The sequence below is a fragment of the Crocodylus porosus genome, unplaced genomic scaffold (assembly GCF_001723895.1).
Source record: "Crocodylus porosus isolate Cpor-Errol unplaced genomic scaffold, CroPor_comp1, whole genome shotgun sequence".
In the NCBI taxonomy this organism is placed as follows: domain Eukaryota; kingdom Metazoa; phylum Chordata; order Crocodylia; family Crocodylidae; genus Crocodylus; species Crocodylus porosus.
The window spans coordinates 1,341,584-1,367,017 of record NW_017728928.1 but is presented as its reverse complement, the minus strand read 5'-3'; positions in this window follow the sequence as shown (position 1 = coordinate 1,367,017).

Below are 25,434 nucleotides of genomic sequence, written 5' to 3'. Positions count from 1 at the left end.
CTGAGACGTCACAGCAGAAAGGAAAGGCTGCGGGAATAAGCATCTGTTCTAGTTCTTTGCCTTTGAAGCACCGAAATTATACAGGTGCATTATTGGCACGATGCGTCACTCCTCTATGAGCGTCTTAAGCCCCTTCCTCCCCCATCTCTCGCTGCTCGGGTCGCCCCGGCACCTCCTGCTGATGTCCCGGCAAGGCCGGCGGAGCGTGGTCCTGGGGGCAGACGTACCCTCTCCGTTCACTCGCTTGCGATGAGCCTGTGTCTGCAGCCAGCAGCCATGTCCTGCCTAGGGCATCGTCCAGAGGACCCGGCTGTCCCCACCGCACAACACACACGGGCTCTCTGGCCGTCTTCCTAGGCCCGCCGGCGGTTGGGTTTTCCCTGGGGGCAGCTGGAGCAAGGAGCACATGGTAGGCAGTGAGGCCAGCCCAAGGCAGAGTCCTGCCAGCCTTCACCCGCTTGCAAGTCTCCGTGCCTGAGACCATCCCAGCCAGGCTCCAGCTGCCAAGATGGCTTGGTTTGGGGTGAATGCAACAGTCTGGACATCGAAACCATCCGGCAGGGACCTCTCTAGGGCTGTGTTTTGCCTTTGAACCCCAGCTGCATGCCTGGGTTGTTTTCTCACCTCTGATTTCGTGCATGCTCTCTCACATGCTGGCTCACGCCCCGGCTCGCACAGGCACGGCGTCGGGACCCGCTTTGCAAAAGGTGCTTTATAGCAGACGTCCCTGATCAGTGTTAGATCGGGGCAGGCCAACCTTGCTGGTTGCAAATTATCCCTGCAGAGGGGCCGACATCTCTCCATCCCTGCAGGAGCAGAGCTCCAGATAGGTGAACCCAAAATGCAATGCCCCGGCTGGCTGGGCAAGGGCAGCTTTGCTGGGCAGGGTGAGCGAAGAGCCTGGCTGGCCTGCACAGAGTCAGGATGCGGGGTGGAGAGATCATTCCCGCGGTTGGTTCAGCTTGCTCCTGAGCTACCGGTCCAGCACCTCTGCTGATACGAGTTCGGAGCTGATGCGGGTTGATTTGCTGAGGGAAGTCAGACAATCCTCCTGCTCCCTGCTGAAGAAGTCAGTGGGAGGACGGTGAGTCCCAGGAGGAGAGAGCCATCTGACGGGAACCGCAACCAGTGCCCGGGATGGGGCTGAGCAAGGGATGCTCTGTGCTGCGGGGCTGGAGCCCAGCCCCCCTCCCCGGAGAGTCCCCGCCAGCTTGCCTCTCTGTTTAGTATTCTCCCGAGGCGCGCGGCAGGTAATTACAGTCAGATTAAAAATGTAAGCACCAGCAAAAGCAATTCTTCTTCCTCACAAGTCTGGGCATAAATGGATGGCCCGGACCTTAGTGGGATCGAGGAGCTGCATTTCCTTTGGCTTCAGACACCAAGAGAGCAAGACAACGGCCTGTTCATTGAGGTTTTCAGGCCAGAAAAGCCAGTTGGACCCCCTGCATCGCTTGTACCCCCTCAAACCCCGACCCTGCCTGATGCCCAGCACCTCCTGCGGAAAGCCTTGATCTGAAACCTCCAAGTGGCAGAAAACCTACCACCTCTGTCCCGGGTGCTAATTACCCTCCCTGTATCAAATTTGCATCCTGTTTGTCTGAATTTGTCTAGCTCCATGCTTCCAGCCTCTGCACTTTTGTTCGACTAATGAGAAACTTGATGTCTGGTGCCTGGCAGACTTTACCTGCCGGCGCGGCGCATCTGGCGTGCTGTGTAATTAGCCAGGGGGAAATCTGCAACCGCAAATGGCAAACGCCGAGATCCAGGAGGCAGCGCGTGAAAAGGCAGGTCCTGGGGGCTGGTTCGCTGCCGGGTTTGCAAGGTCCGGAGATGAGAGAGGCAACCATTCAATAAACCATGTACATGGGGCACGGAGCTCTGGCCTGTCACCTCCTCGAACACAAGCCGCCGGAGCTAGAAGGGAGCTCTTGCTTGCTTGAGCAGAGAGTGCCAGATCCTGGTCATGGCATATCCAGACCCCAGTGGTCACAAGCCACAACAGATGAGCCCAGCTTTTAAACGGAGATTTTTGGTGCCGTTTCGTGATGTGGATCTGAACAACGCACGCCGTGTACAAGCGCCCCTGTTGCTCATCCCCCTGACTTAGGTCAAGCTTGGCCCAAAGGTGCTTTATCCCATGCTTTAGACACTGGGCCGTGTTCCTCTCTTTCTATTGTCAGTCCCCGTGGAAACATCCCTACGCTGCCAGGACAATGATCCATTCTCCTGACATGCTTGCAGCTGAAAAACTGTGACCTTGGGCGAGAGCCTGCGAACTTGGAAGTGAATTTGACTTGACAATGACACAAGTGCAAATGACTGCAGCTTTTCAGGGCCGGAGCTAGAAGAAACGCAAAAAATAAAAAAATAGCAAATCAACTTTTGTCCATTCCCAGCCTTTGCCCCTGTTGCTCTGAACGCGCGCGAGCGGAGCCTAAATCCTGCTGACCTTGCTCACATCCGCGCTCTTTGCTCAGGAGACAGCAATCATGTCCGATGCACGCAGGTCGACTGTGATGGGAGCACTGCCCTTACCATGTTAATATGGTGCAGCTCAGCACTGCAGAAACACACAACCAAAAGCCGGGCCCTGTCTCAAGGAGTTTCCAGCCGAAGGAAAATCTGCAACTGCAAATGGCAAATGCTGAGATCCAGGAGGTAATGTGTGAAAAGGCAGCTCCAGGGGGCTGCTTTGCTGCTGGGTCCGGAGATGAGAGAGACAACTGCTAAATAAATCATGTGCACGTGGCCTGTGCTCCCAGGAGCCAGGATTTCGGACTAAATCCATGAGACTCCAACCTTTCTGGGCCTGGGATCTTCCGCTTGGCCTCGCATCCAGCATCCTCTAAAAGTGCATCCAAATAAATCAGAGCCCTAGAGCAAAGAGTCTTGCTCTGTGTTCAGAGCTCATTCACTTTGAATCACCTGGGGGGCTATTAGCAGCATGGGAAGGGAGATTTGTTGTTCAAGGAAACCGTATTTTGTAAGAGCTGCCAGCGCCCCTTTAATTAAGTGATAAGATGAGTTAGAGCACGAATAGCAGGGTGCTAATTCAGCCCGAAGAACTTAGGCACCGGGCCAAGAAGAGCCTCTTACTGCAATTCTAAAATTTCATTAAAAATGTGGTTTGTTTTTTGGTTGGTTCTTTTTAACATTCGTTAATTTAGCAAAGAGGCGCATAAGTTACGATGCAAGAAACTACCGCTCTATTAATTTCCCAGCTTGGCAATTGCAGGCGCAAGCCAGGACGCTGGGTTTCTCTTTCTTTGGGAGGTGAAAATTCATTATCCCATTAGTTAAACAAAAGCAAGAGCGATTCGAATGGGAGCTGGGGGTGGCTGGGCTTGACGGGATAGTTGGGGGTGGGGGGTCCGGGCAAAGTGCCTCTGAGCTGATCCATGCCTTTGGACAGCCGCCTCTATATTTTAATCCCAAATTATTGTATTGCCTTCTGAAAAAATGAGGAGCCGGAGTAGCCGTTTATGAAGGGCCGTAAGTATCATTAGGCAGAGAGAGGTGATAAAATATAGATCCGGCAGGCAGGGCCCGGGTATCCGAATGCCGTTCCTCCCATTCGGTGTGTCATTACACATTCCATCGTGGCATATTACCGAGATGATTAGTGGCGTCAAATGACTGCTGAAAAATGATTATGTGCCATTAAAAACATTAGTCTGTCTGAAACCAGCACAAACAAATGGCCGTGCTGGGGATGAGTCATTAGTTTCAGAGGCTGGGTGATGTGACAGGAATCACGGGGAAGAGCCGGAGAATTAGCGCGCAACAGGTCGGGGAGGAGACGCCGCTCAGCGGGCACCGGCAGCAGGACGCCGCGTCTCTCCGTCCCTGGGTGTTCGGTGCCAGGGATGGACGGGACGGCCCTGAGGCAGGACGCAGGACTAGAGGCTCCCAGGGCAGAAGAGGCTGGTACGGAGCCGTCTTCCAAAGCTGAAGTGTCTGTCGGTGGTGTTCCCGTGGGACGAGTGCGTCGCCAGCCCCCCGGGGCTGCACAGCCCTGCCAGCCTCGCCAGTCCCTTCTGCACGGGTCTGGTAGGCAGGGGAAGGGGGCTCACATCTGGTCCCAGCCCTGCCTGAGGCAGGGTCAGTCCCGTCCAAACCAGCCCAGACAAACCCTTCATCGGACTCTGCATAGGCCTGCACCCAGTGATCTGTAGGGTCCCTTCCAGCCCCTAGAAACTCAGAAACATGAAACCCTGAGCTCGCACCCGGCATCACACCCGAACCAGCGCGGGGAAAGCAGGGGGACCGCGGCAGCCAGCCTCCTGCTTCTATTCAATAGATGATCAAGAGACCCCAGGCAGAGGCCGCGGCCCCGCTACGGAGACAGGCAACCCCCCCAGTCCAGACCAACCGAACCGGGGGGAATAGTCCTTCCTGACCCCAAACCAGGACATGATTTCTCACCTTCTCCTCTCACTCCTCCCCGCCACTTTCCAGGGGCCGTCGCAGGTCTGCAGCTAACTGCATCGTCCGCTCCCTGCGCGTCCCCGTCCGTCTGTCCCTGTCCGTCTATCCTGCCTCGTGCGGGCCACGGCCTCAAAGTCATGGCAAAGTCAGGGGACGCCGACTGCCTCCCCTGCTCGGCTGCCGCAGGACCCGGGAGGACGCGGCGCGAGATCGCGCTGGAGGGGGAAACATCATTATTTCCTTGCAGCTTTAGCGGGGGTCCCCAGGGTTTCCACGGTGCTCGTGTTCGTTAGCAGCGCTCGCACCAAAGCTTCCAAGGCGAATCGTTTTCCCTGTTGACTGGGTCGTTTTTGTTTTTTCCCTTGCATTTGAGGAGAGCTAGAGTCCTGTTAACCCTCTGTTTCCAGCGGGCGGGAGAGGAACCGAACCAGGGTCTTGTTCAAACAGAGGCCGCGTCGGTGCCATTGGCCAGGCCACAATTCAGGGCCTCCATCGCCCCCGAGCAGCCGGGCTCTGGACATCCTAAGGGCGCTGATATTATCTTCCAGGAGGCCGGCTAAGGAAGCAGCTGTTTCTTGCCAGCAGGGAAAGGGTTTTAAATCACGGGGGCTGCTGAAGGTGGAGGCCTCGCCAGCCCCCAGCCTGCAAAAACCAGGCGGCGGAGCAGCTGGAGCAGCCCCGGGGGTTAATGACACGCGTGTTCTCTGTGCACGTGTCATCTCAAGCCTCCGGCTGCCCTCGGGCTTTCCTCTGCAACCCTGGAGGCAGGATCTGGGGGTGGGTGTTTTAAGGAGCCTCTACAGCCCCAGGGCTCTCTGAGCTGCACCATGGGTGCAGTTGTCTTCCCGGGAGACGGTGAGCCAGCTGGCTGGGATGCAGCGAGGTTGCAATGCCTGTTGCTCCTGGCTTAGAAGGAGGGGGAGTCCGTGTGTGTGTGTGTGTGTGCGCGTGCGTGTGTGTGCAGGTGTGTGCACACGTGTGTGTATATGTGTGTGCATGTGTATGTAGGTTCCTGGCCGTCTCCTGTTTGGGGAGCATGACCGCCTGCAGGGAACACAGGCTACTGGGAGGCAGCTGTGCTGGTATAACTGGGGACTCGGGAGGTGCCCCCTTCAGTGCGTCGTTCCCCCACTGCCACACCCGGCGGCTCCCTCACCATGTCCTCGGAGTAGCGGGTTCAGGGGCCAGCAGGTCCCTGATCCCCGAGGCTCGCCCCTTGGCTGCTGCTGCAATGGTGCCAGCCATATAGGCAGGACAGTGGGACGCAGAGATTTGCTGCCCTCCCTTTGCCAAGTCTTTTCCAAGCCTCCCCGCGTCCGCAGAAGCCCTGCGGTGCCCCGCTGCTTTGCACGTCTGACGTTCCCAGGGTCCCGGGGGGCCTCTCCATCACCACCCCGTCTGCATGGCTGTCGCCGAGACCAGGCTGGCCTCGGTAAGGGCAAGACAGCGCTTCGCCGGGGGCTACCGTGCAGCTGGAAGCCACCGCGGCACCTAATCGATCTCTGCCTCTGTCTCTCCCAGCGGATCCGGCCTGCCCCTGGCAGCCCTTGTGACAGCGCTACAACCTGACGCGCGCCGGGAGGTCTGATTAATCAATCAGCAAATAGGCGCTGGTATTTCCACCCAGCCCTCTGCTTTCTGCCCCGCGGCCGGGGGGCATCTCTCCCACTCCCTGCCACTTCCACTTGAAGAGGACATAAATCCCGTGATTACGGCCCGGGATGCAAAATCAAAATGTCACGTCTGCAGAGACGATGCCATTGAAGGGATATTGATTGTCACAGAGAATATTCGCGCTGTATTCACCTACTTAGTCTCTTCCCCTAGGCGCATATGAATTCATCAAATATTGTCACACCGCATCACCAGGCTTGTTCCCGGGTGTCGCTGCAACAGCTCAGGCGCGGTCCTGGTTGGATTCGGGGAGGAAAGGCTGTCCTGGTGGAACCAATGCATGAGACCTCCCATTGAACCCCACATCGCTTGCTCCTTTTATTGGTGTTTGGGGTCAGGAAGGGATTTCACCCCCTGGGCAGGTTGCTGCGGGGTTTGCCTTCCTCTGTAGCAGGGGCACGGCCTCTGCCCAGGGTCTCTCGAGTGTGTGTTAACAACCTTACAGCTACCGGCGTCCCCCTGCTTGCCCCGTGGCAGGGTCGGGCGGGATGTCTGTGTTGTGTCAAGGTTGGCGACAGTTTTAAGAACAGTTTAGATGATGGATTTGTCTGGGCTGGTTTGGACAGGACTGATCCTGCCTCAGGCCAGGGGCTGGACTCGAGATGACCTCCGGAGCTCCCTGCCAGCCCCGCTTCTCTGTGATGCTCTGAATACCCCACGGGCCGTGATGCTGCCTGCCTGCGCGCTGGGGCCGAGCTGCCGTGCTCCACCCCAGAGGTGGCTGCATTTCGGCTTCTCCAGAAGCAATGGAGGAAAGGGAAAACCTGAGACCTGCAATGGGGGCGCAAGTCCCCCGGAGCAACAAGCGGCCTTGTCTTGCCAGGAGGAGGTGCCTTCATTTTTGCCCCATCACGGTAATGGGGTGATGCTGAATCTGCTGGTTGCAGTCTTCCTGGGTGGTCCCACAGTTGTGTGTGCCCCCACCAGCATTGCAGGCGTGCTTGCTGAGACCCAGAGCGCAGGCAGACTCAGTAGCTCCAGACAAGCCAGGCCACGAGTTCAAAGCAGGAAACTCAGCTCCAGTCCCCCGGGGCTTTGGATGGGACTCATGCCCAGAAGGAACTCAATCCCCTGCAGCAATTTCCCCATGGGGCTGTGACCGGGGCGGTATAGAGAAGCCATATCCGGGAGCTGTACCTAAGGGACGATTCATTCCAGTGAGATAAAACATAGCCAATAATTAAACACAATCTAATTAATAGATGCTGGATCCAGCCACAATGGTCCATGGAGGCAACCTTTGCATGCTGACTGGAACGGCTCCAGGCTGACTCGAGACCATCCAGAGGAGCCCGCCTTGCAGTTGCACTGGGTGCTGCAAAGGACCTGATTTGGGGAAAACACTGGGCTTTTGCTTGTGCTGCACATGCCATTTCTGCCTTGGGCCTGCTCTCCTTGTGCCAGAGCAGGATCTGGTCCACAGGGTCGTCACGCTGCTGTTGGGTCAGAATAGGGCCCAGCAGCAAAGGGGCCTGCCGAAGCCCATAGATGGCCGGTGTGATGCAAAGAGAAAGGGGGTCGCAATGATAGATGCTTGCACGACAGCAGCACGGGCTGTGAGCTCAGGCAGGCTGCAAAAGCACTCGGTGCCTCAGTTTCCCTTTGAGACCCCTGCCCGTTGGCACCGCATTAATTCACTTCGATTGAATCTATGAATCCCTGACTGCTCTCAGTGCCCATCAGCGGCTCCAGGGCTGTGCTTTCACCAGCCAGCGCGTGTGAGGACACCGCTGTGCTTGTGAAGCAAAGTCAGCTTCTCCTGACCTGCCCAAGGCCCTGAGCTCCCCGCGCCTTGTACAGCCAGTTAAAATGACCCGACAGCCGCAAGCAGGGCAGGTACATGGGGCGCTCATTGTGTCCGACTGCCCAGGACGGGCACTGGCTTATTGCCTTCCTGCAGGTGTTTTTCATCACCGCTGATTTACAATTCATAACCCGGCGGCCGCGGGGAGTTCAGCCTGCTGGGGTCGGTGTAATTTCGAGTGAGGAAATATTTGCAGTGCTTTCAATTCCCCCGATGTTGAGGGATCGGGAATGGATTCCTTCCCCGGAGCAGGCGGTGCTGTGCACTGAGGCTAAGCAAGCAGGAGTGGGCACGGCTAGGCACAGCCAGCCCAGGGTGGAGGGCCTGCTCCACTGCTCCGAGTGACAGGGCCAGATCCTGCACTGGACCTGAGCAAAGCCCAAGGTTTTGCAGCCCCCTGGGGTTAGCCGTCTTGAGACAGGCCATGCAAAGTTGCACCTGAACCTCTTCCCCTTTGCCTTTCCCTGAAACAGCCCCAAAATCCAAGAGCAGCTTGGGTGCTGCTATTCTCTAGGCAGCGGCCAGGGCACATGCACCAGCTCTGCCTGTCTGAACCAGCCCCCGAGATCCTAGTCCCATCTGCTGTAAGCGTCCAGTGTGCCTTCCCTGTCCCCTGGCCCTGTGGAAGGACGCTCAAGCAGGCTGCTCCTTTATCTCCATACAGACCAGCATGCTCAGTCTGTAGCAGCTATAGACACTCAGCCCCATACGTGGGTTGGGAAGCAGTGGTTGCAGCTCACTGAGGAAGGGGGGTGCTATACAGAGGGCACTTCTACACATGGTGCTTTAATCTTCATTAGAAGTTAATGCACATTAAGGGTGTGTGTCTACATGTGCACACCCTTAATGTGCATTAAAAATGGTGAACTTAGGCCATGCGTGCCTATATTTGATACCTGCCAATGCAGGTAGCAAATTTAGGCACAAATAGATAAAGTTTGCCATTTTTAATGCCCATTAAGGACACACACATGTAGATGTGTGCCCATAATGGGCATTAACATTAAAGGCACACATTTAGGCGTGAATAGTTAAGGTGCATTAATGCCCGTGTAGACACGTTAAAGCACATTCATGCTGTGTGTGTGGACAGACTTGGGACTAACTCTAGTCCCAAGTCAGTCCACATACAGCATTAATTCACTTTACAGCCTGCACGTGTAGATACCTGCCTAAATCCACTTAATGCACATCAAGCTAATGTGTATTAAATTGAGGTGCACTTAAATGCACATGTAGACACACCCAGAGAGGCGTACGGCTAGTGGATGCGCTGGAAACCTCCTCTATACCTGCCAGAGCAAAAGGAAAGCAAAGGCCGCTTTGGGGGGGCAACCCACGTTTCCTGGCTGCAACCTCCTTTGCTCCAAGGGAGCATGGGCAGACACTGTCCCGTGACTAGCAAGGGGGATCTTCAGGCACATGGATCGGACCCCAGATCAGGACTCAGGACTCCCGGGTCCTGTTCTGCTCCAGCGCAATCCAACAGCGTCCGTGCTGACTTGCTAAGTAAGCCACGTGCTTCTGGGGTCTGAGTCGCAGCCTCTTCCATCATATCTCTCCGGGGGACTGTGCCGTGAGGACAGAGGATGTATCAGGATGACTTTCCAGCCCCGAGGGCACTGCTGGCAGGCCCAGGAGCCCCGACTTGCGTGCACTTCTGGCCACAGCACTTCCACATGCAGGCGGGAAGCTGGAGGCTCAGACGCTTCGGGATGAGGTGAGGCCAGGCCATTGCTCAGGGCTGACGGATGCTTCCACATCTGCCGAAGACGCATGTCTGCAGCCCCCGGCCTGTGCTCAGCGAGTGATACGGCAGGGCTGGAGCAGCGCAGTGAGCACCTCCTAATCAAGAAGCAGTATGAGAGACGCCCACGCCACGCTAATGTGGGGATGACGGGTGTCGAGGTCTCATCGACGGAGTCCATTCATCTCAGCAGAGCCACTCTGGGTGTGCTCTTGCCTGCTTGGACCTCCGAGGGTGCCTGCACTTCACAGAGATGCTCCCATTTCCTCCAAGCTGGGAGGGGGCCACGGACCCGGACTAGCGAACAGGCAGACACAGAAACGCGGAGACACCCCGAAGCCTCCAGGTCTCGGCAGCGAGGACGCTTCAAGGAGCAGGTCTGCAGCAGGGAAGGGAAGGGAAGGTAGCTCCAGGGGCAGGGTCCAAGCCAGGCACCAGCCTGTCTGCGGGCAGCGTACCAAAACTACGACGGTGCCACGGGAAAGGGCAACAAAGCCCAGGCACCGGGGCACGAGCTGACCTGCAGCTTCTCCAGGGGCCAGACGGTCTGATGGAGACCGAGCACTGATGAGCCGGGTCTCTCCATCTGCTTTGAGCTGGAGGAGAATCGCTCTCAACCGGAGCATCGTTCACTACCACCAGCCGGGCTCGCTGTCCCACTCCACCTCGGCGACACACGCACACACGCGTGTCAGGACCGCCATTCCTCGGAGACGGTGCCTTCGCTCCCCAGAGGTTGCCTCTCCCCGGCTAGCTCTGACGGAGAGCGAGCGAGCGCCCTCCCGGACACGAGAGCATCGAGGCAGCCGCGGCCAGTAATCGGATTTGTCGCCAGGCCCCACGGCCCACCTGGCTGCCCCCCTCGCGGCAGCTCCGGGCGACCTGAATTCACCAGCCGCGGTCCCCAGGTCTCTGAGCGTGGAATCGTAATTACCAGGTTTCATTCGGTCTCTCTCTTCCCTCTCCTCTCGCCTGACTTGAAATGATTTTCCAAGGCAGCCGGCAGCCGGGGAGTACAGCTGCTGCTAAGTTATCCAAACGATTTATCTTAAGATTCATACAGAATTCATGGTGCGGGGAGCCCGGGCAGGGCTGGCTTTTAATATTCATGCCGGTGCCAACGCCGTGTTAATCACGGGGTTTGATCGTTTGCACTTCCCTTAATCGCCCTTACAGTGGGCTCCACTTGGCCTCTCTCCATCCCACGCCCCCGCAGCTCCCCCCAACACCGGGGATCCTTAGACAGCAGACAGGCCCCGGCGGCTTGGTGCCAGGAGATGGGGAGGCCGTCGCAGCCCCACGTGCCACGGTGAGGGGCATCTGCAGAGGCGCTTTCCTGCTCCACCCCAGCCCTGCTGCAGTTTGGCCTCCGTCCACCTCGTCGGCTCTCCTCCTGCTCCAACACCGGAGCGCCGTGGAGGGGAAGAAAGGGCCTTCAAACACCCTCTCCCTCCGGCCTCATTTGTGCCAGGCTCTTGGAGCCGGCTCAGATCCAGCCACTGCCTTTACAAGCAGCATGTGCTTTCTTGGCAGGACGGCGAGTCCCCGAGCCCCCGCCGGGCGGGAGCGAGAGCCCCGCGGAGCGTGTATTTACATGTCCGTCCATTCATGCATGCAGCATGCATGCACCGTGATCCGCTTCACGGCTGGCTGGGTGCTTTTCCACTCCGCTGGCGCGCCGCGCAGAAGAGCCCCTGCCCTCGCCCCCCAACGGCACCGGAGCTGGGGTCCCCGGGCCCGGGGCCCGACAGCTCTGTTTGTGCTTCGATGCCACGCCGGCTGCCAGGGCTGGGCAGAGATGCAGAGCAAGCTCCCAGCTGGCCCGGCACAGGCCGGGTGCAGGAGAGGACAGGTCACTTTGGGATGGGACAAGAGGCTGGATGAGCTGTAGTCAACGCTGGCTTGCTTCAGTAACGAGGAGTTACAGAGGGCATTAATTAAAAGCTCCCAGCGAGCAGCGATGATATTCATGGATTTGCAGCAGGCGCTGGTCTCTGAAGTGGAAAGGACCGTGGAGCCCATCGCTGGAGGGCCAGGGGGTGCTTTCGAGCAGCTTTCTGCAGCTGGGTTGGGTGGGCTGCCCGTTCCCCCGGCTGTTGCCTCTCTGTCCTCAGAGCCTTTCCTTGTGCCCTCGGCCCAGCGCCCTCCAGAAGCAGCCCCGGCCGGCGCCGGAGATCCCATGGAGGACGTGCCCGTTCCTCTCCGCTTTCCTCATCACAGCCGTCAGCACCTTTCACCGCCGAGGGTTTTGCAAGCATTTGCTGCCATCACCGGGCTCTTCCCATCTCAGCGGCTAGAAACTGCAGCACCGAGACCAGCGCCTTGCCCCAAAACCCTGGACCAGGACCCAGATGCACCTCCTCACGCCGCTGTGCTCCTGCTCCGCTTGAGCATCCCGAAGCAGCCCGTGCTGGGCCCACTCCTTTCGGCCAGGTGGAGATGGGAGCCCGCAGGCTGCCACCCCAGGGCCCCCGAGGGCACCGGAGAGAAGGAGTCTTGCTCTTTAGCTCGCCGGCTGCTTCCCGGGTGGCAGCAAGGCCTGGCGCTTGGCAGGGAGCCCAGGATCAGCTGCTTTCTCCTGTCCTGCTAAATCTTTGCAAACAGCATGAAAAAAAAAAAAAAGATTTTCTCCTTGGAAGCGGGAGAGACCGGCGCGGTTCCAGCGGCACAGCACAGAGAGGCACCGCTGCCCTGCTTGCCCCTGCCCCAGCGTGTCCCCGTCCCCACCGCAACGAGCCGCGGGCTGCCCCGGAGGGGCCGGGTCTCAACCGTCAGCTGGACCCCGGGCTCTCCCCTGCCTCAGAGCCCTGGGCTGGGCTCTCCTTTATGCCAGGACTGTCCCTGGCACGAGTCCGAGCACCTTCCCCCCGGGCAACGGGCATGGCGAGGGGGGCACTCCCCGGACACCCCCGTGCAGCTCAGGTGCTCGGGGTGGGCACGTCCGGCAAGTTCCCCTGAGCACGCGTGTCTGCAGCACGGCGGCACAGGCGTGTGCCCGCGCGCGCACGTGCGCGTGGCAGAAAGCTCCAGTGCAGACGGCTTCCTCCGCTCCCCCTCACCTCTCTCCCAGCCTCCTGCTGGGACTCAGCCTGCCTCAATCACGGTGACTGGTGTTACCTGTCACCGCCTGTCACTCTGCCTCCCCTCCAACCAGCTGCCACGGCGCGGGGATGGAATAATAAGCAGGTGCTGCGAGACGCTGCAGGGGCTGGCATGTCTGTGGGGCGCTAAGTGGCACCTTCCTCCCTCGCTGCCTCCCCCACGCCGGCTCCTTGCCTCCGCCGGTGCGGGGGGAAGCTGTCAGGCCCCTCTGCCCGGTCCAGCCACAGCACAGAGAGCCCGTGGGCTTTTGCACCGTGCAGCTCGCAGCCTTGCACTGAGGGAGCCGGCTCTGGGTTTGCAATTTGGTGGAAATGTGCGGGTGATGTCTCCTCCGCTCTTCCTAAGGAGCTTCCCTGCCCGCTGGAAGCGTGGCTGCAGACATGGCAGAAGCCTTTGCACCCACCAGGCTCGTCTCCGGCACGCGTGGGCTGATGTGAAACCCCTCCACCAAATGCCCGCGGTTGCAGTACGGGTGCCTGAGGTGCCAGCTTCCCGGGGCTGGCATGGCCAGGGCAAGCCCATTTCTGCACCCACGGGAGCGATGTGGCCAGCGCCACGTTATGCTGCCCCTGGTGCCCAGCTCCATGGCCAGGTGCCACGCGTGGCTGGTCGGGTGTGGCACGAGTCTCCAGCCAAAGTGCCGTGGGAGGCAGCAGGGAGACACAGAGGTCAGCAGACCTGCCCCGTCCTAGAGCCCCGGGCACCTCTGGGTCAGGTCTGTTCCCGCTGGAGGCTGAAACTTGTGTCAGCCTTGGTGCCGAGTCCCTTTTCCACGCATGCAGGGTTTGCCTCCGGCCCACGCGCACCCAGGCCCCCGCTGTGCACACCCACGCAGACGAGCTCACTAACGAGCACGAGGCACAGCTGCAACAGCCGGACAAGGCTACGTCACGACCGCCCAGCACCACGGTCTCCTCCCCTCGTCTTGCCTGGCTGCCGACGGCAGCAGAAAATAAAAACCTGCTTCTCATTTATGGAGCATCTGAGTTTTAATCAGGCTTTTTTTTTTTTTTTTGGGACCCTGCACTGTCATTGTCCTAATTAGATATACATATTTTGATGAAGGCTTTATGGAAAAAAAGAGGCAGGGGAGCGACTCGGTTGGCACGTGACGTTCCCAGCACCCGGCTCAGCTGCAGACGAGTCAGCCTGGGGAGGGGGGATATTACCATAATCTCCCTCTGCAGAATGACACCAATTTTGACTTGCGCTGCATCTGGTGGCTGGGAGCCAGGTGGCAAGGCAGGTTCCTCTCAGGAGCTGCACCCCCCACGCAGAGCTGTCAGCAGGGCCCAAGCCTTTGCGAGTTAATGCAGCAAGGGGTGAGAGGGGAAACTGAGGCACAGAGCAGGCTCGGTAATGCCCCATTGCCCCATACAACCCAGCCCGCCTCCGGTCTCCACACACCCATGTGTATCCCTGTCCATGTGGTGCCCTCGGAGTCAGTGTCCTTCAGACCTGGTGAGTAGACAGCAGGGGGGCGGGGAGGATATTTTCCGGGTCAGATCCTGCTAATGGGAGTCACAATTCCAGTTCCCCGCACCCCATCCTCATCCAACGGGGGCACTCGAGAAGAACAACCCAGCTGGCCCCCGGGAGCTGGGGGATCAGGCAGCCACGAAAGCTGGATTTGAACCCAGCTCCGGGCAGGAGGAACTAGGCACTATTCTCTGACGGCCTATGAGCGTCATAAGTCTGTGTTTCCTGCCCTGAAAGCGGTGTAAAGAAGGAGCAGACACGTGTCATCTAGCTCTACCCTGGGGTAACTTACAGCAACCGGGTGCAGAGTTACCCTGGGGAAAACAGCGGTAAAAAAGGTACACTGGGATAAGTCTTCTTATCCTGGGACAGCCATTGGTGTGATGTGACAAGGCTTCCTTACAGCAGCTATGCCGCGATAGCCACATGTCAGTCCACGCCAGAGCCTGGCCTGTTTTACATCCATGTATAAAACGAGCAGATGTGTTCACGTTCCCACCTGAGATCAGGCTGTATTGTATTAATTTGTGTTGATGCAAACTAAAATACATCGGGATGTGGTTTATTTTGCACCATAATTAGCACGTTTAAATTGCAAAAAAAAACCCCAAAACCCTGTGCTTGTAAAGTGTGGTGTAATTAAACCACAAAAAAGCGTAATTTTCGGCACATGTACAAGCGCCCCTAGTGATCTAGTACCCGCATCACAGGAGACAGCCTGTCCCTTCCAGCTGGGTTTGGATAATAATATCAAGAGATGGGCCGGCATAGGGATAAGTGCATTAGAGAGACAGGGGCAGACAGAGTTGGAGGCAGACGGCTGGCACAAACCAGCCCCAGTATTGGCAGGTAGCAAAGGGGTCAGGGACTGAAGGGGTCACGGAGAAGGAGCTAAACTCTCTCTTCTGCTCAATGCTGCCGGGGAGATTTTCACGGCCTCTGCAGCTAACCAGGGGTCCCCGGAGCGATCAGATCAGCCCTGGGCTCCCAGGGCAGCGGTGAGGCAAAGGAAGGAACCAGTGGTGTTTAGGACCTGAACCCGCAACAGAGGCTGGGGGTGGTGGTAGGGGCCTGCAAGCAAGGGAGGTGCAGGCGGAGCTTCTCCAACCTGCTTTCGCCCGTCGACCTCTAACGAAGACGAAGCGCTCCAATTCCCTTGCCTGCCCCCGGGAGGCCGAAAGCGTGAGCGGGAGAGATCGTCGCGGCCGGGGTTTATTGGATATGTGCAGGACGCCGTTGCAAGGAGAGGCCAGAAGGCACCTTCCTCATGGAGCTGGAAGGAGGCATCTCTTTATGGTGTCCTTTTGCATGCCTTGCAGATGAGACTTGCACATGTATCACACGCACACATGCATGCACAGGGGATGAGCAGCCACACTCAGAAGCACGCCCCTGCACAGAGCCCTGCCTCTCTGCAAATGTACTTCATGGCCCCAGCTCAGCTCCCTTTCTTTGCTCCTGCTCCACCGGAGCTAAGTGGCCCTTGGCAGCTCCCTTCTGAACCACAACCAGAAGCTGTGGAGGGAAGACTGAGGCAGGCAGCGGGGAGGTGGGTCCCGGGTAGTCAGAGGATGAGCCGCTTGCTGGGGGAGATGTGCTGTGGTTGCTCCTTGGGGTCACAGCGGTGCCAGCTGTGCCCATCTCCAGCCCCAGCTGTGCGAAACATCTGTGCCTGATCCTGCCACGGAAGAAAGGGCTTGCTCATGACTGGTGCCGTCTCCAAAAGGGCCAGGCTTAGCCCCGGAGATTTAAGCTCCAGCTTGTCAGTCTGCTAGCAAGCTGGAGACAGCAGAAAGCCTGTGTTCGGGGCAGCCCAGGGGGAAATTGTTTCAGAAAGGAACAGGTCTGGGTCCCTGAAGGAAAACCCTGCTCCCTCCTGGAGTCATAGGTGTGGGGGCTCTCACATGCCCCATCCCAGCCCCCCCTTGCTCTCCTGGGGACAGCGAGGACATTCCCATGCTGAGGCTGCCTTCTTTTGCAGACCTGGCTCAAACCCCCCAGTCCCCAAAGCCTGTCTCCTCTGACAGGGGCACCATTAAAGGGCTTGAGGCCGCCTGCCTTCATGACACTCTCCGAGCCCCCAAGCCGTGGCAACGCCATCAACTATGAGCGTTGGTGCCTGTCGACGCACACAGCCATACATCACCGCACAGCCTCGGCTGCTGCCTGGGAGGTCTGCTCAGCAGGAGGAAGATGCATCTCCGCGGCCATATATCATAGCCGGGGCCCGGCTGGCAGGGAGCACAGTCCCTATGAGCAGAGCTGCTGGCTTTGCTGCTGAGTTGCACCGTGGGGAGGCAGACAGACACCCCCGGGCACCCCCGAGAGCTCCCTGGTCCAGGGGCAAAGCGGTGCCTACTCTAGAGCAGCATACAGGCTGCTCTACCCCAGCCCCACAAGGCAGCCTGGAGCCTGGCTGCTGGCTCTGACTGTGCTAGACACCCCCCAGGCCCTCGAGCTCTGGTCCAGAGAGGGGTCTGCAATGCCGCGTGGATGCATGGGACCCTAAGAAAGCAAAGCGTGAGAGAGGCTGGGCTGGGCAGGAGCTCCTTTTATCTCTCCAGCTGCAGAAGGGAATCCCAGAGCCGGGCTCCGAGCAGGTTCCTCTGGGGCTGAGCAAGGCAGGCGCTGAAGAGACTTTCCCAGCCGAGCGTGCTGTAATGAAATGCAATTAAGCCGGAGCGCTCTAATCTGCCTTGTTCTCCAGCGCTCTCTCTTGACTTCAAGAGGCGCCTCTTTGGAGAGCCGGCTTTTGTCTCGGTGCCTTTGCAGATCAAGTGTTTGCAGAGCACCTGGCTCCTGATCCCACTTCACCAGCATGTTGGCGCAGGCACACGTGCACACGCGCGCACCAGCTTGCACACTCGTGCTCCTCCTCTGCCCCGTCTCCATCCCCGCCTGGCTTCCAGCAGGCATCCATGGCCCAGCAGATGGCCGGAGAGAGCCGATCGTTTGGTGAAGTGCTCTGCTAATTGCCTTTCCGCCATCCCCTTTACATCCCCCCTTCCCTCCGCACCGGGGCCGGGGGGAGTTATATCGAGGTCGGTCATTTTGCGCCTCCAGGTTGATGGGGTCATAAATCTGCCAGCCGAAGGCTTCCCATCTGGCCTGTTGCAAAGCCAATGGCTCTTGCTGGACCGTGCGTGCCTGCCTGCTTCTGATCCTGCTGCTAGACCCAAGAAGAGCTGGGCCGCATCAACACCCGCCAACTTCGACACCAGTTTCCCAAGCCCTGAGCCCACCCAGGCCCTCCGCACTGCCTTGCTGGGAGCCTGGCACCCAGCAGTGCCACGAGCTATACAGAGCCAGCTCTTGAACCCAGGGCTTGCAAGCTCCATGTGAGAGAGTCCGGGGGAGACACCGGGGACTCGACCATGAGACTTGACTGGCTGGTGTAGGAAGCCGCGGCTGTTGAATTGTCCTTCGATAGCTACCAAGGGAAATTTTAAGTAAGGCTTGAAGAGGTTCCTTCCAGGCCTTCAGGAAGAGAGCACAAGTTGCTGGAAAATCCTGGGCGTGGGCAGCAAGCCTTATATCCTGGGATATTTCAGACCCAGGGGATGGTAAGCCATCAAATGCCTGGACTGCTGGGTTTAGGAGGCCGTGAAATGTCTCACCAGGGGCCAGATGTTACAGATGACTTTGGCCAGCGCTATGGGGGTGCCGGTTCCGGGGTCCCCCCACTGCCTCCCCACGGGGCCTCCTTCCAGGAGGACAAAGTGGCTGAGCAGCTGTGCATGGCCCAGGATGGAGCTGCCAAGTAAAGGTGAGTCCGAACTCTTCCCACCCTCGGCTGGTGGTGTTACCCAGAAACGTTCATTTCTCGGGACCAGAAAGAGCCAGGTGTGGGCGTGCGCATGAGCTCCAGGGGGCAATCAGCGGTCTTGGAGCTGTCTCCCCTTGGCTTAACAAGACTTGATTCTCACTGAGCTCATCCTGCTTCCAGCTTCGGGCCGTGCAAAGAGAAAGCCCCTTGCAGCCGCCAGCTCCCAGCCCCGGCTGCACGGCGTGCCAGCTTCGGCTCAGCGCTGGCAGCCGCCGGCTGACAGCAGCCAGCAGGACCGGGCCTGCCTCCCCTGCTTCCCGTGCTGCTGGTTTCTAAAGCAGGTCGTGCTCTGCTGCTCGTGCTGCGCATGCGTTTGCTGAGCAGGATTCCCAGCTGAAGAGAGAGAGCTCTCTACCTGAGCCCGCCAGCCCAGCGGAGCCCACTGTAGGTCTTTCTAGAGCATCTGGAGTATTAATAATCCCCTCTGAGATCCCCACACGGCTCCTCTTCTCCTCCCCTATTTTCCCTGGGTGGCAGAAACTTCCCCAGGTAACTCAGAGCAGAGCTTTGGGTAGCACCTTTTGGCTACTGCCCAGTGCAGTGTCTTCACTACAAAGCCATCTGTCTTCTGCAAGTGGAGCCCCTCCAGGGATCCAGCCGTGGAAGCTGAATAGACCGTGGAGCAAAGAGCAATAGACCGCTGAGCGAAGCAGCCAGCCCAGATGTGCCCTTGCATGCTCACTAGTGGTGCATGTGTGCACACGCGTGCCCACACATACACACACGTACATATATACATGCATGTAGGCATGCAGTGATACCTGGCTACACCATCTTGATACAGAAATACAGATAGTTGTACATGGTTCATAAGCACTTCGATGTGAGATAGAGGGACAGAGAGAGATGCTTTTGATTTAAAAAAATAAGACGAAAAACGAGCCTGGATTGGGTCAATTCGGTTCTAAAATAAGAAATGGAGGAGAAGCGAAGGCAATGAGACCCACAATACCCCCAGCAGACAAAGCCCCTAATAGCCAGAGATTTATAGACAACTGTTGTCATCGTCCTACTTCTTTTCCCTGATTTGGTGGCAGTAATTTGCTAGCAACGAGGGAACCGTGATAGAAAACCTGACTCCCCTGCTCCCCCGGAGAAATGACTTTCCCATTATCTGGTGAGCTGCAGGCTTTGTTCCTGCTGCTGCTGCCTGCATCACTTTTATGCTTAAAGGGATGCTGCGGTATTGATTTTGGTCAGAAGAGGCTGGGGGGGGGGGATCACAGGGTATTAAATGCCTGTGTGGTCTCAGACAATTTCCTTGCATGGACAATGCGCTTGCATCAGGATAGGGAGAAAGGCTGGGGGGGAGGCCTCTTCCCCCCCACCTGCCCACACTTCCCCTAATCTCTAAGAAGCAACAAGCTCTTCAAAGTTTCCCTTTGCCCGGCTCCCAGCGCCTCTGTCATGTTCAGAGCAAAGCTGACCTCTAAATGCACAAGCTGGAACAAAGCCCGCGGCGCGGCACCAGTCAGCGGCAAGCCTGCCGTCCCTGGGAGATGAAGGCTGACCCGGTCCCACCCCAGTGCAGCGCGCTCCCCAATTACCGCAGCCTCAGTGGCATCAATCAGTGCCGCTCTTCGGTCGCGCCCAAGGCTGTTCTCCCTGCCTGAGGTGCCGTGGCCCCTGCCGTGCCTTGCGGTGGCCTTGGGGGCAGCCTGCGTCTGGCCCCCGGTGACTTTAGGTCCGTCTTGACTCCAGCTGAGCGGGTCAAAGACGGTGCCTGGGAGCCTTCGACAGCTGGCAGGAGGCTGAGCAGGTGGTCTCATGCCGGTCATCGTCTCCCAAATCCCAGCCCAAAAGCTCTGCTGGCTCCCACCGAAACGAGACCCCGGTCTCCCCTTTCCCCTTGCCTTCCCCACCTGGGTTTCTTCCCCATGGATGGTTCTCGCTGCCATGGACCTAGGCACACACTAGGGCCCAGTTGTGCTTATTGTACATTTTATAATTATTGGGTGAAAAAAAGTAATATAGAAGTCTCCTCTTCAGCTGGGAGCCATGAGTTCGTTTGCCACTAAAGGGTTAATCCGGCCCTGCATGGTCCCCCTCTCTCTACACCCCACTATCCGGGTCCCTGCTGAGACCGGCACACTTCATAGCACGCGTGGCACACCCGCACAGCTGCCATCACCCCGTCAGACAGTCAGAGGAGCTGGAGGAGGCTGAGAAGCCGGTGCCGCTTTCATTGGTTTCGCTTTTTTCCCTTGGCTTTTTGTCACTTAGGGGCTTTGTGTGTGTGTGTATTATTATTGGTTTTTAACACCTGCACTGACTTGGCCCAGGTGAAAAAAGCAGGCTGAGCTATTTCGTGTCTACAATGAGAGTGAGAAAGAAACCCTGCGCCCGAACATGGCCCGATAATGGAGTATCCGAGTATTAAGTGGCTTATCGGGGAGAATGACACTCCAGATGAAGCCCTCTCAATACAGGCCTCTCGGCACTCCTGGAAATGGTTAAAAAAAATAAATTAAAAAAAGCCACTTCACGGCTAGATCCGGATCTCGGCTTCTCCGGAGACGGGGTGGGGGGCTGTGCTGCCTTCAGGGACGCGATCCTCCCAGCAGAATCCAACCCAGCTCCAGCCCTAATTCAAAATAATATTCAAGTTCTTCAAACAGCTTCTGATGCCTGCGGGGAAAACTGTGAACAGCGTTTATGCTCCTTTTATCGTGGCAAGGGACGGATCCTGACATGCAGGCAGACCCAGGAAAGGGGAATCTGCCCCCCCACAATTTGTTCTCACTTTTGGGGCATTTGCATGAATACAGGGGTCTTTGTTTCAGAGGTTTCAACGGTTCCCCCTACCTTAGAGCCTGAATCTTCCTTTGTCCTCAGCAAATAAAGAAGAAAAGGGAAAGAGACAGAGAAAATATGGTCTAGGCTCAGAGAGTGATTTTTTTTTCTCCCCAAGTCCTCCGTGAAGCATCAGCTGCTCTTTAAGAATCTCGCTGATGAATGATAGGGCATCCGACTTGACATTAGGAATGAATTGATCGCCTCTTTGCCAGCCTTGCCTGCTAGGGCAGTTGTCTTTGGGGGGGGTGGGGGGAAGAAGGCAGAAAAGAAAAGAGGAGAGAAAGAAAGAAAGACAATATCAAGCGATTGTGAATAGGTTTCAGTCTTGGTAATAATAAACACATTCAGCAAATTGCACTCTCACTTTGGAGCAACTAATCTTGATGCAAAGCCTTTCTTCGCTGCACCAGAGGGGGAAGAAGCACAGTAAACAGGGGGGAAAAAATCAATTTCTAATGCACTTTGTTCATTGAATAGGGGAATCTCAATCCAAACCTGTCCTTTCATGTCTTCTGTTAACTCTGTCAATTTTTCACCTCACCCGCTTTGCCTTCGCTTCCTGGACGAATGCATTTACACAGCAACGAAGGGCCCATAATTTGGGAAGAACAAAACAAGGACTGCCTGGAAACGTTGGCGCCAAGGCAGCCGGCTTTTCTCTCGTGCGGTGGGTGGCTGAATGGAGGCGCTTCCTCCATGTACTCCAGGGGGCCGTGCTTCAAAAAGACAGGAGCAATTTTGGATCTCTCTGTTCGTGTGCAGAGCACCTGCGCTGCAAAATGACCCCTCTTGAAAGCCTCTCAAGTCGAGTCCCCCCCCACAAAAACCAAAACCCCTGGCCACTCTGCAGCACTTAGTCCGAACCCCTGCTCGCGTGGGTTCCCAAATCAGTGGCATCAGTCGGGGAAGCATGCCTAGTGCCAGGAGACTCACCACCACCGCAAGCGTTGGCAGAGAAACCCATCCAGACCTGTGGCACCATTGGCAGACCATGGAGATGTGCCGAGGGAGAAGCAAAGGGAATGGGGAGACGGTATTTCCACTGCCACTCATACGGCAACTGCAACAGGCTTGGCTAAGTTGAGGGGGAAAATAACTGGAGTCCTTTGCAAAAGAAATTACTCATGGCATTTCAAAGGCTCCTAAAATAAGCGCAGGGGGAAAAAATCAAACTCCACAACTTTTATTTTTGCAAAAGTAGAGCTGGGGTTGGGGGAGGGGGGTTTTGCCATTTCAAGGGGTTGGAAAGCAGGTGGACAAAGGCTCCAGTTCCCTTCGAGGGAACCTGCTTTGCAACCCCCTGAAATGGTAAAAGTAAACCCCCCAAACCCAGCTCTGACCTGGGTAGGGGTCCTCGGGAATTGCCGCTCAGAGGGCGCTTGTACACATGATGAGAGAGGCAGCTTCTGGCGCGTAGAGCACTGCTCTAGTGCCAGCATTGCTGCTTGCACAGTACCACTAATACTGCTAAGGAGGAAGGTGTGCTGCTGTTATCCATTGGCACGAGGAGCCTGAGTCACAGACCGAGCCCGGGCTGTGCTCGGTGCTGTGCAAACCCAGAGCTCTGCAGCCTAAATCAATCTCGAGGCTTTTGGGACTCTGGCTGGATTATGGAGTTGGTAGGATCAGGGGGTAGGAGCAGTCTCCCCTGGCTGCCGTCGTGCAGTCCCACCTCAAGCACGTTTCCCCCCCGCATCGAGACCGATTGAGGGCTGCGCTATGGACAGGAAGGATGGAGTGAGTTTGCACTGGCAGTGGCAAGCAAAATCTGTCCCCAAGCATTTTCCCTCCAGTGTAGCGTGGCCAGAAGGATCCCAAGTCCCCTGGATGGAAAAAGAGCTTTGCTTTGGCGATAGGCACCGAGGCGGCTCTTGACAAATACGCACTCGCGCACGTGGACATGCGCGCAGACACGTAAAGGAAAGCTTTCTGCGGCTTGCAGTGAATACGAAGATAAGCAGCCATTCGCCTTTCTGTGCCATGGCCCCCTCCCACCACTGGAAAAAAAAATGGCTTGCGACCACATTAAGGATAGTATAATTATGCGTAATAAAAATACGCCTGCCCTTGTGTATGTAAACACAGCTTTGACTGAGTACCCTTTTGCAAACAGCCCTTCTGGCTCGCACGGCGCTACAATAAACCATGCTAAGCATATGGCCTGTTTCCAAGGAGTGAGGGTGACTCTTTCACTCGCGATGCCTGGAAGCAGAAGGCCTGGGAGGCTGCAGAGAGCCTGGCAGATTATCTCTGGCTGCTGTTTAACATTGAATCAGACCTTTGAAGAGGGGAAAAAATAATCACAGGGCGTTTTTTTTTTTTTGGTGGTTATTTCCCCTCTCTTGCAAAATGCCCTCGGTGCTGCTGCCTCTGATAAGGTGATATTATCTAATCACCGGGGCGACACACGCATTGCACGGGCTGTTAACGCTGCGCTGAGGCTGGCTGTTGCAAATAAAGTCTCAAGTGATGGAGGCTTTTGGACGTCTTCTGGGTTTGTTTTGCACACGCATGCACATGCGTGTGCGCCTTCTGAACACAAGCCGCTCACGTTGGTGAGAACGGCTTTGAGGTCTAGGCTTCTTAACCAACAGGACAGCACAGGGCTCGCACCTTCAAGAAGGGGCGGGGCTCGCACTATTGGGAATGAAAGGGGAGGGGCTTGCACTATCCGGGAATCGGAGGGCGGAGCTTGCACAGGCCCCTGTAACGCAGCAAATGGGAGGAGAGCCCTGGTCAGCATCAGCAAGAGCGGGAGGGGAGAGGGAAGCTTCCCGTGAGACGCCTCTGCCTGTTGGAGCGTGAGCCCCCCCTGCCCTCCCTCATCAGCGCAGCTGCCTTGCCTGATTGTTAATTATCCCTCTTCTAACGAGCAAGAAGACCCGCACACGTGCTTGCACCGGCGATTTCCTCTGCCTGGCAATTAGAAGCCTGCTCCCTCCCCGCGAGACCGGAGTTGGGGCCTTCAAGGCACCGGCAGGTTGCGCTTAGAGCTAATCAAGGAGGCCGGTCGCATGTCATGCCCCCCGGTTTCATTGCTGCTCTGCTCCGCAGTCGCCTAGGAAAGCTCATGCGTCAAGCCACAGGGAAGGCTTTTAATATGCCGTTGCACTGCTGCCCTTCGCAGGCGCTGGTGCGGGGAGAAGGGGGCTTCCACCAGGCCATTGCGTGGGGCCGTCTGCTGCAAGAGGCTGGATGGATGCAAGTGGCCTCTTTGCACCACCTGAGGGTCCCTGGGCAGCCCCCAATGCAGTTTGGGCAAGGACCGCGACCCACTGCCCCCAGCCATGAGTTGGGTGCAGGCCTCTGGCGGCAGCAAGGGATGCCGCGGTCCTCTGCGCCCTGCCTCCGGGTGCCTGGCACTGGCTCCCAGGGCGCTTGTGCATGTAATGCGTTGTTTAGATACACGTCACGAAACGGCGCCAGCGATTACCCACGTGGCTCTGGCTTTGGCTGGCAGGGCCTTGCGGGAGCACATTGAGATTCTGCAGCTGGCTGCGTATTTATCATCATCCCCATGAAAGACATCCAGGGGTGACCAGGCGTTGGAAGGCGTTCAGCAAGTTACCAGCAAACTTAGCGAGCCGGGGAGAGCGGCAGGTTGGAACAGCCGCCACCGTGACTCTCTTCCCCCACCAAGACCTCCATCTCTCTCTCCCAGTCTCCTTGGAGCAGAGCACGGTGTCCCAGCAAAGGCATATATGGGCTCGGGGCTGCCATGCTGCCAAGGGCTGGGTGCCCCTGGCTGGTGCAGAGGGTTGTGCTCAGCCCCGCGCGGGCTGGGGCGCCAGGTGGACAGATGCCTGCGCAAGGAGGCGGGAGAAGGGAGCCTGCCGCGGGCAGCATCATGCTAATCAGAGCTCTTTGCGTGCAGGCAGTGCTAGGCAAACATTAATTAAGCCTCCGGCCCCCTGCGAGCTGGGGAAGCTTTGCAAGATATCCAGGGCCGCTGAGGATTTTGCAGCTGTCTCTGCCACGCTCCATGTATGCTAAGGGCCAGAACTGCCATCCTCCTGCCCCAGAGGTGCAGGCCCCGCTGATCCAGTGCCAGACTTTCAGCAGGTCCCCATTTACAACACAAAGGCAGGCAGAGGGGATAGCAGCCACGGGAGGGTGGTGGGGCCCCTCCAGCCAGCGCACTGCATCAGCAGGGATCATCATCCTCCAGACCCTGTGTACCAGGCAGATCTGAGGTGCAGAGACAGAGACAGTCAAGATGCTCATGGTCCCAGTGTGGATGCACCACTCCAGGCCAGTTAGAGCCCATAAACTCAGCCTTCGCTGGCGCCAAGGTCTCATATCTCCTGCAGACCCACAGCCAGGCCCAGGAGACACCAGCCTTCAATCAGCCCCCTGAAGATGGGCCCAAGTCTCCATGCCAAGCAGAGGGCTTGGGAAGTGTTTGTGACCCAGGGAGGACTGAATCTTGGTCCCCAGAAGCGATTTGCAGAGGCCAAGACTTGACACGTAGGATGCATGAAGGAGGCACGTAGGATGCATGAAGAAGACACGTAGGATGCATGAAGGAGACACACGGGATGCATGAAGAAGACACATAGGATGCATGAAGGAGACACA